We start from the raw sequence: 13036 nt of genomic DNA, 5'->3' as shown, positions 1-13036 counted from the left end.
GCCCCACTTTCCCAGTTTCGTGTTGGAGGGGTGGGGTTTGCCTTGGCAGTTTCCGCATTGGCTGGGATTTGGGAAGGACGGAGGTGGGGGGGGCATCGGAGAGATGCTTCCCTCTACCCCCGCTAATCCGGGCGATCTGGCGCTGCGCGGGTGATGAAAAAGGGCGGCGAGTGGGCTTTCCCGGGTCTCCCGCGCCGTCCCCCGCCCCGCCGCCGCACCCCGGGCCCTCCGCCCCCCGCCTCTCCGGAAAAGCGCTGTGCGGCCGCTTTGCCTCCAGCGCGCGGCGCTGCGCTCGCTTTGATCGCTTCGTGCGCTGCCAGCCGGGCTCAGCCAGCCGCCTGGAACTGAGGACCATTCTTCGAATCTGCGGCTTTCATGACGTCTCCCTGCGTGGTCCAGCACTTTTCTCCTAGCCAGGGATTTTTTTTTTTTTTTTCCGCCACTCTCGCCTTTTCTCCCCTTCCCTCTCTCTCCACCCGGTCTCCGCCCCCCCCCTCCCCCGCCCCTGCTCGATCGCACACCCCTCCGCCCCTCGGTTGGCACCCCAGGCGCCCAGCCCGGCTCTCCGCTCGCGGCCAGAGAGAGCCAGTTCCAAGACGGCCGGCCGCACCTGGCCGGAGAGGCTGGGCGGGCGGAGGGGTGGGGACCCGCGGAAACCTGGAAGCTAGACCCGGAGCTGGCTGCACCGCGAGGAGAATGGAGTCTCCTAACCGCCTCCCGGGGCCGATGTGAAATTTGACCATCTGAAAACCCCGGGTTTGTTTTGTGGGGTTTTTTTTTTTTCCTTGTCTTTTTTTTTTTTTTCCTCCCCTCGCTCTCCATCGTGTAAGTGAATTATTAAAGCTTGCTCCGCTCCAGGAGAGAAGATCATGATTGAATGAAGCCACCCAGTCCGCAGCAAGGTAAGCGGTGCGCTGAGTTGCTAGAAGGCGAGAAGCTAGCAGCGACCTGGGCAAGAGGTTTCGTGCCCTCTGGTCCCCACTTCCCCCTCCCCAGCTTCCGCCGCTGCATGCATCTCCACTCTGATGAGAAACGGGGTATGCCCAAATCAAGGGACAGGCGAGAGAGAAGCAGGTTACATAACAGAAGGGAAATCTGTTTCATACGGTTCTCATTAGCGACTGAAAACTCTCAAGGGGGGCGGGGGGGTGCGGGGAGAGGAGGGGTCTGCATGCTCTGAGCTCGGAGAAACCCCGTCAGTGATTACAGACATCATTTCAACATCCGTTGGCAAAGATGAAATGCAGGGACGGACTAGCAGGGGTGGCTTGCTATGTAGTCATTCACAGTTGGGAGAAGCCCATCGTCTTTGTGGAAAGCTGTATCCTTGTTCTTTGCCTAGAGGAGAGGAGGAGAGAGAGGGAGAGACAGAAAGAGAAACATGAGAAGGAGGGAAAGAAAAAGTGAGGGGTGGGGAGAAACAAACAGAGAAGGGGAAACAACTCCCAACTGTTCTCAATCAGTATAACCAGAGCTGTGATATAATGACTAGCAACAGTGATAGGAAGCTCTCCCCAGAAGTAAGCTGAATTGTTTTGTAATTATAAGAGGGAAAAAAACCACCACCACCAACAAAAAACCTCTAAATGATAAAAATGAGATGTTTACTGCATTTAGGGGATTGGGTGAATCCGCTGGCTTGCTTCCTCCTGGGTATATGTTCATTTGCATCAAGACATTAAGCTTGAATGAGTTTTTAGCAGAAATAGCATTAGTATTCCCCAAAACCAATAAAACCTTTGAGTCAATCCACAGGTACATCTCTTGTACCAGGTTCAATATGGAGAGGCTCTTAGGGAGGAAACATAGCTTGACAAACACAGCCACAGTAATGGGGTGAGATTAGTGGAGAAACAAAATACCAGAATTTTCTGAAGAATCCTGCCTCCACTCCCAAAAGAGAAAGGGTGGTGGGAGTGGGGGATGAAACTCCAGTGTCCAGGAGTTGGAGATTTATCATTAGGTTAGCATGTCTACTGACTGCTTTTATCCAGAGTCTGCTGATCAAAAGGGGCCCCACAGAACTGAGTACAAAGCCACGTTTCAGCCAGCACCATTCCCTACCTTTCTTCTGCTGGAAAATGGAGGAGAGGGATGCCCAGGAGCTGCTTAAAAAGAAGAAGGGGCTTGCTACAGTCAGGGCTGTGCTAACTAAGCTTCGCCCATTTTGCCTGGAGAAGAAGAAAAAGAGAGGAAGAGCTCAAGTCTCCATGGCGACCCAGGTGGGAGGGAGGAAAGCGGCTGCGGCTACAAATAAACGTTGGACAAAAGTTTCCCAGATCGGAGCAAAGAAATAAGGGAGCCAAGTGTCCTGCGGAGGGTCCCAGGGCATAGGCTTTGCCCAGCTCCCAGCCGGCAGCCTGCGAGGGGCTGTCTAGAACTAGCCGGGCCCCATCAAATCTCCCAAAGTTGATCCGGGGACGCTGAAACGGTTGGGCAGCGGGTTTCGCATTCAGCACCAAGGCCAGAGCCCAGGCGGCAGGCTTCCCACAACCCGACCCGCTTCCCCAGAGAACGCTTTTCGTTCCTTTCCATTAAAGACCGATTCCCTTGCCCGTACAGAATCTGGATATATGATTATCCACGGAATTGCGTGGGACAGAGAAGCTTGCAAATCATCCATTTCACGCATGGCAGTGCATCAGAATAGCTATTCAAAGAACATTGAAACAGCAGAGGATCGGAGCTGAGCTGAGAATGGGGGATATCCCACCCTCGGGGAAGGAAAGGGACACACACATACACACGCACGCACACACACGCGCGCAAGCCACAGATCAGTCCCTGATGAGAGTTGCCTAGTTTCAACCAAGTCCCTTTTGCTTCAAAAGCGTTCATTCATTCCTCACCCTCTCTCTCTCTAACTTTTGTCGGGCGTAGAGGGCAGAAAGGGAGCACTGTGGCCAGGGAGATACCAGCTAACCAACTGCTGTCTAGGGGTTCTGAGAACCGGGAGGGTGGAGAAATAGTGTACTCTTAGCCCAGACCCGGTAGACTTCTCAGCAGAGCTGGTGAGCTCCAGGAAAGGGAATCCAGGTGCGTCTGTGAGATGAGATCCAGTGTCTAACTTCAAGTCAGCGTGTGAGCAGAGCAACTACATCTCTAAGGTTGCAGGCATAGCAAACAGAGGAGGAGTCACTTCTCTTAATAGAAACGAGGAAGAAACTGTGCCAGAGGGGACGATTATTGCCATTCCGTTTCCATTTCAGCATTCATACAGAGGAAACGGGTAAGTTCCTCTCGTCGTTCTGTGTTCACCGTAGGCAAGACTGGTCTCTGTCCTCCTCTCCTCAATTTTGGTACCAGCTCCTCACACAACCTTCCCCCAGACTGATTCTGATAAGGAAAATCAGTAGAGCAAGGTGGCAGTCCCATTTTGAACAGGAAGCTATTAAAGGGGGGCATTCAGGTGTTACAAGGCACACTTTGAGTTGCAGAGCCCAGTCAAGGTTTGACAACTGGATGGAAATGCTAGTAAAGAATCAGCAATTCCCTTGGATGTCATTCTCTTTTGAGGATGCTCTTATCCGTGTGTGGTCTTGAGCTAGTTCTGGATTGTTGTTTAGGAAGGTAAGCAAGATGTATCCTGGTTTTCCTTGTTGGGCATTTCATTGCTTTCCAAAGATGAGCTGTGCAGAGCACTCATGACTTGGATAAAGCAGTGTGTTTATACTTTCCAGTCTTTTTTATTTTCTTGTGATTGCTAGTGAAAATGGAAGCAGTCTGTTCCAAATCTGGGCAAACGGTGAGATATTACACTCCATTTACATTTCATTCCTGATGGATATTGACTAGTTTATCTATAGCTGAATGTATAGAAGCCCTGCTACCTAAAGTAGAAAGAAGTGATGTGTGGAGTATTATTGGGGCTGAAACAAGGCAGATTACTCTGTCTTTGCTTCATCTGATCTCACCAGCAGAAAGTGGATGTTACTTATGATGATAAAGTCAGATAAGAATATAAATTATTAGTAAAGTTGAATTTCTCTCATTAATTTTTCTTTTAAAAGGCAGAAACATAAATGAACTGGGTGAAATTGTTCAATCATCCTTAGTTCTGGTAGATTCCATGTTCATGTATTCAGTGCTTATTTACCAGACTGTGGTTTGCTTCCTTCTTGGATGGCTAATTGCTGAGCAAAATGTCATTATGTCCTGATGGCAGTCAGTGGCATATCCCAAATAATTGGCTTACCCATTTCAAGTAGGATTTGTTAAGAAGAGCAACTTAATTTTATTCCAGCACACTTGGAGCTGTTTTGTAATTTGTTTATATAATTTTGGTACCTCACCCGGGTATTTCCTGAACATCAGTGTAATATATTCACTTGTATGACCTAGATGTTTGTTTAATATGCGGGACGGGCATTGGCTCTTTCCTTTGAGTACATAGCATTGCTTCTATTCACTCTCATATTCTTCCCCATTCTCACAAACTACCCTTAGTTTACAGGATAAAAGAGAAAATAAAACATGAGAATAACTGTTTAATAAGCAATAAGAAATTCATTGGAAATTAAAAATTAGTAAAAATAAGAGGGGAGCGAGGGATAAATTAGGAGTTTGGAATTAAGAAATATTTATATTAATATAAAATAGATAAACAACAGAGACCTGCTGTATGGCACAGGGAACTACATCAGTATCTTGTAATAACCTACAATGGAAAAGAATCTGAAAAAAAGAGTATACATATATATTCATATGTATGTGTATATATAACATATACCGAACTGAATCACTTTCCTCTGCACCTGGAATTAACACAACAGTGTATATCAAAATTATACTTCATTTTTTTCTTGAGAAAGTAAATACAGCCTTATGGAAGCTTAACCCCATTCACAGGTAGAAAATGTTACTTTCTTCAAGGGTTTAATAATGTTGATAAAATGAATTCTCTTGAAAACAAGATAAACCCTCTTTTTCAAAATGAGCAGGTAGGCAAGATAAAGCTTTTCTTTTTATCACTAACTATTCCTTAACCAAATGATACGTGAATAATATATTGGTTAATAAGGGAAATGGGCCAGAGAGAATCAGAACAAGGGGGAGGAAGGGAGCTCAGAGAGAAGGCAGTTATTTATTTATTTATTTATTTATTTATTTTAACCAGATTTAAAGTGATGGTACTTTTCAAAGCAAGGTTTTTTTTTTTTTTTTTTTTAAAGTTCATTGCATCAGAACTTTAAGGTTGGTGAAACAGAGATGTTTAAGTTCAACAAATTTGGATTTGGCTTACTAAGATGGCATTCATTGTTTCTTTTATTTTCAATAATTGTCATTTAAGTACCAAGAAAGAATTGGTTCAACCAGATTTTTATAAAATTATTAAATTTGGTAGTATCAATCAAAGGGGAATTGGTAAAGTTGAAAAATTATCCAGACACTTCTGTTGAATTCAGATTATTTTCCCTTCATTATACTTAAGGTATTTAAGGAGGTAGAAAAATACCATAAAGTAATTTGGGATAAAATACATATTAAAATAGATTTAAAATAACTTGTCCTAGAAATAATCAGAACCCTATAGAAAGAAGAGATCATGATAACTGCAGTTAGTGCCCGAATGGTATTCTGACTCTCTTCTGACAAAGGACTATAATACACCCATACTTGATAACATTTTACTGGCACTAATTAATAATACAACATTATTTCCTTCCAACAAAGAAGGACAATGTTATCTTAAAAAGAATATTCAGTATTCCCTAAACTACGGCTTTGATCTAACCATACCTGCTAATCAACTGTAGATACCCAATTATTTATTTATTACTGAATTGAATAGTTATTTAAACAAAACCCCAGAGGCTGACTTTTCTCATTGCACAATGTTCACACAACCATTCAAATCTCTTTTGTCCAGACGCATTAAGACCATCAATCAGCTTTCCTACTTACAATGCATGAAGTTAACCCCAATTTCTAATGAAATGGCTGTTTAATTCATGTTTTTACAGATGAATCCAGGTCAGATTAATCCTGGGATTAATCCCGGGTTCCTCTTGACACCTGCGCTTAGGACCAAGGACCATACAGAACTGGCAGCTCTTTCAGTGGATAGACTTTGGGTACTATTCACTGCCAAACTCCCCGTCACAGAGGTGTGGTTACCAATGTGAAAACCTTACAAAGTGAATCAGCAAATGAATCAATAAGATCCACATCCTTGCCAGCAATTTTTTTTTCTTTTTTTTAGTGTGATTAGGAGGGGGACTGAAACTGAATGTGTTATGTGCATTGTGAGAAAGTCTGCAAGTTAAGTTTCAATCCTCATGCTTTGGCCCTTTGCTCTTTAAACTTACAGGCATTCTTACCCAGAATGAGAGCATAACTTTTTTTTTTAATGATGCTGTAAATTCACATCATATCATCCAACAGGAATGTGTGCACGTGTGACAGTGTGTCTGGGAGGTGTTGTTTGGTGGTGAAAAGCACAGACTCTGGTATCTAACTAACTGCATTTGCATCAAGTTCTAGATTTATCTGTCAGCTTTTACCAGGTTTGGTGCAGTGGCAACCATTCCAAGCTCCCAGTGACTTAACAAAACAAAGTTTATTTCTCCCCCAAATTATATGCCTTTGCTGGTCAGCTGTGACTCTGCCCCTCGGGTCTTCTTCATTCTGGGATCCCAGCTAAAGGACCCGTCTGATCTGGAACTTTCCATTCCATTTTCAGAGAGAAAGGAGAATGCCACTTTACGCAATGGCTCTTAAAAGTCCTGCCCAGATATGACACAAGTTATCCGCTCACAGTCCGTTGACCAAAAGCAAGCCACGTGCCATGCCGATGCCAATGGTCAATGACGTGGAGATGGAGATGTATATTTCTCCCATCCAGAGGTACTGCAAGTCACATAGCAACAGGTGGAGATGTAGGATCTTCTTACAGAGAAGAGGGTGATACCTGGTGACAGGGTATAATCCGTGGCACTAACTGAGTGACCCTGCTCTACTTCGAGCTCTTGGTTTGCCTATCTGTAAAGGGGACGTAATAATAATATCTACTTCAGAGATGTTACAAGGATGAATGTGACAGTGAAGTTCTTAGCGCAATGTCCAGAACAAAGCAGTCACTATATCAGCAGTAGATGCTGTTGTTTATTTCTAACAATGTGTCATTAAATTTCATCCTCAATGAGGCTACGTGAACTCTATTAATTAGATAGCTGCTGCAACGGGAAAGTCCCTAAATCACAGCTGCTTAGCAAAATAGAAGATTATTTTTCATCCGTGTGAGTCTAATGGCAGAGACCATACCAGCACCCAGGATGATGGATACTTATTTATCTCTAACACCTGGCTTCCACGATCCCCTGAGCATTTGACATGCAGTTGGCAGATAGGGAAAGGGGGGGATAGATGACTATGCACGAGATTTTCAGTGGCACAAGTCTGGAAGTAATTCAGTCTTGCCCATATTGCATCACCACACCTAACTGCAAGGGTAGCTGGAAACGGCAGTTTATCTCTATGCCCAGGAGGAGGGCAAACTGGTAGGGTGAGCACATTTGAGTCTTTGACATATATACCCAATATTAAGCATGCAGATTTGATTACTGTAATATAAATGTCTGATATCAAAGAAATATAGTTAGTATGGGTCAGGAATAGAGTGGAGCAGAGGAGATGATTTGTCCCAGTGGTGAAAAGATCCCTGGCTGAAAATAGTGTTTTGTTGAGCCCCTGAATCTTTCTTCAGTGGTGTATTTTTTAATCAATTAATTTATGGTTACTTTACTATATTGTGGTGGTTTTTGCCATACATCGACATGACTTTAGTTGGGATCTTTTGACTTTAGGGGCTTCCCAGGTGGCACCAGTGGTTAAGAACCTGCCTGCCAAGGTGGAAAACATGAGACACTGGGTTCAATCCCTGGGTTGAGAAGATCCCCTGGAGAAGGGAATGGCTACCCACTTCAGTATTCTTGCCTGGAGAATTCCATGGACAGAGGAGCCTGGCAGGCTATAGTCCATGGGGTTGCAAAGAGTTGGACACGACTGAGCCACTAACACTTTCACTTTTTCATACATTCAAAAAAGAGAAATGTCAGAAGGAGATGCGTGAGAAAGCAGCATGGTGGTGACCCATAATGTTTTGTATTGTTCTGTTCCAGCTCTTTTGTATTGTTCTGTTTCTCCAGCCAAGGTGCCAAAGCCCTGGTGCATTCAGGCAGGGCCAAGGTTGCCACTGAAACAGTAAACACCCACCGTTAATATGTGAAAACACCCTGTTCATCCTTCTATGGGGCAGTTATCCTGGATTGGGGAACTCATGAACACTGTAAATATCTTACCATTGCAAGGTGAATAACATCTCACAGTGGAACCTGTATTTAATGACTTGAGTATCCTTGAGAAGAGGCATTATTTCACTACCGCTGTTACCAAAAGTAGGGTCTGGCTGCTCACTGCTCAAAAGCCAATGAAGAGGTCAGGAAAGTGGAAAGGAAAGTTGGTCTTATTTTGGATGCCAGCAACTGGTAGGGGAGGCAGACTTCTGTCCAAAGGCTGACTCCCCCCTCACTGACAATCAGTGGGCAAGAGCATTTACAGACAGAGGGAAGGGGCTACATCCAGAAGTCATCTTGAAACTGACAGTCAGCTCTGACCATCATCTTGAAGTTGATCATCAGTGGTCTGACCAGCATTGTCTTGATGGTTTTAGGTACAGTTAATCTTCAGTTCCAGGGTCGGTGTTTTTCCTTTTTTTGAGGCCATTTTTATGGCAGCTTATATCACAGCTACAGTCTGGTCATTATGTAGCTAACTTCTCCACCTGGTGAGGGTTTCAGTATCTATAAGACAGCTCACAAGATGTGGCTCAGAATATTATCTGTAGCCCTTGAGAAGGAACTAAAGTTCCTCGACTGTGCCTAATGACTAAACTATAATTATTGGATCTCTTTTGAGTGTTTTCCTTTGTTTCTGTGTGTTCTCATTTCCCTGATTAAACTTACTTTTTTTTGCCAAAGTTTGTTTTACCAGACCAAAAGGCAGGCTGAGGACTTGGAGGGGGGCGGGGCAATTATCATAGGGTCCTGCTGTTTCACCAGCTCCTGTCATTTCAACCTAGAAGGGATATAACCTGACTCCGTGGCTTACAGAGGGTGCAATTAGGATGATAGGTAAGTCTAAACCATGTAAAGTAAGATACAGATGAAGGAATTGTGGGTATTTCTCCTAGAGAATTCTTGACTGAGGAGCAGGAAGGTCATTTTCAGGTATCTTGATATTTGAAGATGAAGAGACTAGAGTTGCTCTGCTGGCCTCTACAGGTACAAGTAGGACTCGTGGTAGAAGTTACAAAGTGACATGTTTTCATTCAGTATAAGAAAGAATGTTCTGTAGTCAGAGCTAGGCAGGGCCGATATGATCTATTCTCTCCATTGGCACCGCTCTGAATTCCCCATCCCTGGAAGGCGCAAAGGAGGGAGGAGCTAAGAAGTGCAATCGTCGTGCTGCCTGTGTTTTAAAGTTTCTACCAGCGCAAAGAGCTTCCAGGTCCCATGAGGGCAGTGATGACCTACAGTTTTGGTCCACAGATCAGACTGGACCTCCATGAGGTCCATAGAGTAGGCTATGATGGTCACTCTATGAGGCCAGCATTTTATGGGGAAACCATCATTTCTCTAAGAGAGAAAGGAGTCTATTTCTCCAAAGTGACATTTCAGTCCACACACACAATGTGTGGTCGGTGAGAACAGGCATGGAATGTAGGGACCACGTGGTGACGCTGTATCTATGGGCCTCGTAACTCACGGAAAAGACTTATGCACCTGATTGATGTTGTCAGGGCCTCTCTATCTGCAATCAACAGGTAGGACGTGAAATACCTCTTTGGAGGTATCTCATGGCACTCTGGGGCCTTCCCGGGTGGCCCTAGTGGTAAAGAATCCACCTGCCAATTCAGGAGATGCAAGAGACATGGGTTCGATCCCTGGGTTGGGAAGATGCCCTGGAGGAGGAAATGGCAACCCACTCCTGTATGCTTGCCTGGAAAATTCCATGGACAGAGAAACCTGGTGGGCTACAGTCCATGGGGCCCCAAAGACTCAGACACGACTGAGCACACACACGCACACAGCACCCTGAACCTTCTTATTTGTGAAAAGCCCCAAGTTCTTTACAGTGTAGGGACCCCAGTGACATCAGCCAGAGTACAATTCAGATTTACAGACATTTCTTTTGTGTAAAACATGGTGTGAATAACATAAAATCCCTACTCTTAAGGAATCCAGTTTCAATAATAACAAAGAAGGAATGGACCCCTTCCTTTTAGGCTGTGTCTTGAAGACTCACCAGTGAATACCCTAAATATATAGTCACCCTCTTGGGGTGAGCAGGCCCCTCACAGTGAGACACAGAAGGAGAGAGAATGCAGAGAAGCAAGTGAAGCGCATCTGTTACAGACACGCTGTCACAAAGGGATTCCTCCATTGAGGAGACTGTGTTAGGCGGCCCTCTTTCTCATCAGCAGCTAAGCCCCTCTCCTGGCTCCTTTCTGGCCCCAGGTGGATCTCTGTGGGCAGAAGGAAGCACCAGAGCTCACAGAAGGCAGCTTAGGTCAGTGGTTCCCAAACTGTGTCCCGGAACTGGAAGCAATGGTATCACCAGCATGACTGCTTGCAAATGCTAATTCTCAAGCCCACCCCAGACCCACTAAATCAGAAACTGGGGATGGAGCAAACTGTCTGCCTATCTCCTCCAGAAGTCAAACACACACTGATGCTAAGAACGGCTGGCTTAGGTTCTTCTCAAACACTGCCCCTCTTGTAGGCTTCTTCCCATAGTGAAGACTTCCACGTGGGTGCTCACCTGAGAACTGTGCAAAGTCACAACCGGAGATGGAATGCCTGTCCTTACCTTCCTCTGCAGGGTCTCAGTGCCCAGGGGGAAGAGACAACAACAAAAGGCTTTTGTTCCAACAGATAAAATATGCAGCATCCACACTAAAGTGGAGAAGATTATGGGCAGAAAGCAAGGGCTTCTCTACCGTTCTCTTTATATAAATAAACTGCTCAGCCTTTTGGAATTCCAGATAATCTGTCCAGAAGGGTTTTAGTTCTTACATTAAATTAATAGTCTCATCTATTATCCTTTAAATAAAAGACGCTATCAAGAAATTAAAATGGTGTACTCTGGAGAAAAGCCACAGTACAAAAAAATTGAATAGCCGGCTTATCATGGCAAACCTTCGTGCAACCAAGGGGAGAATAATTATAGTTCTGTAACATTTGCTTTTGTTTAAAACATCTCTTGACCATCTGTGTATTTCCAGACATTGACCTTTAATAGCTGCCCCCTGGATTATCATGGTGCCTTGAACCAGTCAGTCAACAGATCTTTAAGACTACTTACTGTGTGTTGAAAAAAATTTGCACAATATGAGAGTTGCAAGTTAAGCTTTATTTGGGGCAAAATGAGGACTTTAGCCTGGAAGGCAGTGTTTCAGAAAGCTCTGAGAAGTTGCTCCAAGGAGGTGAGGGAAGGAACTAGGATGTATAGGAGTTTGACAGCAAAGGGCAAGTAGTTGGAACATTAAGAAATGATTTTTGATTAAAGAAAACCAGGTATCCCAAGTTAAGGAACTTGGAGCTTTTCTACATGTGGGAAGATGCAAGAGTCTGGACTCACTGAAATCATTTCTTTGATATGCACCTCACATACCTGGGGCCAGTATCCTGTGTTTTCACATCCTGAGTTTCCTCAGGGCTCACCCTAGGGAGTAGCCTCAGGCTGATGGCTACTAGATGGCAGATACTTTTCAGCCTTGCGTTTGTTCAGGAGTCACTGGCTCATGTTGGATGATGGTGACATCCTTTGTTTAACTGATATGGCAGGAAATATACCATTTATCACCTGGAAAGAAGACGAGGAAAGAAAAGGGGAAAAGCATCCCCATTTCAGCGCTCACAGGCATTAGACTTTACAAAAACAGTATCATCAATTAAACAGTACTGTACAAGACAAAGAAGCATAGCTTTAAACAAGAGAGTGCTAGGTTTTGAGTAAGGAAAGGGGATGTTAACCAAAGCTAGTAACAAGAGGAAACATCCAAGAATATGGTGAAAGGTAAAGGAAGCTTTGAAGAAGTGGGATTTTGATGGGGAAACAGGAAAGGAAAGGCTTTTCAAATGAGAAATCAGTCTGCATGCAGAAAGTATGGGCAGTGAGGTTTGGGCAGGCAGGGGTATGGTGGGCCACGCCATGGAGAAAATAGAGACCAGGCATCAGCGTGGACCTTGAGTCTTAGATCTCAAGGAGTGGCTTTGGTTGGGGGGCAGAGGGGAGCATACAGATTTTACTTTGTCACTTTTGTCCGTCAGCCTCGGGCAAGGCAAACTTGAAAAGAAATACTGGAAACAGCTGGACATTGATAGGGAAGAAGACCTAGCATCTTGACTCAGAATTATCAACCCCCAACAGAGAAATGGTCCCATTTGAGCGCCATCAGTGGTGCTGAAATTAGATCACTCATGAGTGGAGAGACCAGGCTGATGATGGCTTCAGTCCAAAGAAAGCTCCAAAATCATGTACTCCATGAGCAAGAGGGATTGCATGTGGCCCTAGTCCAGGTGTGGAGTGTCGAGCTCGTTCCGGTGGGTAAATAACACAACTGGGAAGGAGGCTGAGCTGAGAGCTGCGGTTCCGTGGTTGTCATCACCTTCACATGCAAACGCTGGGCTGCAGCGTTCCAAAATGTGTCTTTGGGAATTTGTCATTCCTGAGGCATCGTGAGGACAAGGATGCCCACAGTTACATATGGGGGATTTGTTAATCCTGCCAGGGCCTTGCTATTTTGTGATACAAAGCAGAGAGAAAAAAGAACTCCTTTGACTCCTTTCTCGTTTGCAAAAATAGTGTTGCTTGATATTCGTCTCATAGTCATTCCTTGTCATGTATGTTGGAATCCCACGGTTTTCTCTGCCCTTGGAGTAAAACTCACTAAAGGTTTGATGGAAATCACTGGGGATTTAGTCTCACTCTGAACAGCATGAATGGAGCCCCCAGGAAACATGGGGTTTTAGAT

At 44.7% G+C, this 13036-nt stretch overlaps 1 protein-coding gene across 1 annotated transcript in view; it reads left to right on the top strand.

Annotated features, from left to right (window-relative positions):
- The first annotated feature begins 459 nt into the window (after nt 1–459).
- The window catches only part of KCNJ6 (potassium inwardly rectifying channel subfamily J member 6), a 345200-nt gene continuing 332623 nt past the window's right edge, over nt 460–13036 (top strand). Inside the window, exon 1 of the mRNA XM_070796866.1 lies at nt 460–902. The gene's annotated coding sequence lies outside the window, so the exon portion shown is untranslated. The remainder of the gene's footprint in view (nt 903–13036) is intronic.

This window comes from Bos indicus, chromosome 1 (assembly GCF_029378745.1).
Source record: "Bos indicus isolate NIAB-ARS_2022 breed Sahiwal x Tharparkar chromosome 1, NIAB-ARS_B.indTharparkar_mat_pri_1.0, whole genome shotgun sequence".
NCBI lineage: Eukaryota > Metazoa > Chordata > Mammalia > Artiodactyla > Bovidae > Bos > Bos indicus.
This window is presented reverse-complemented; position numbering and strand designations above follow the sequence as displayed.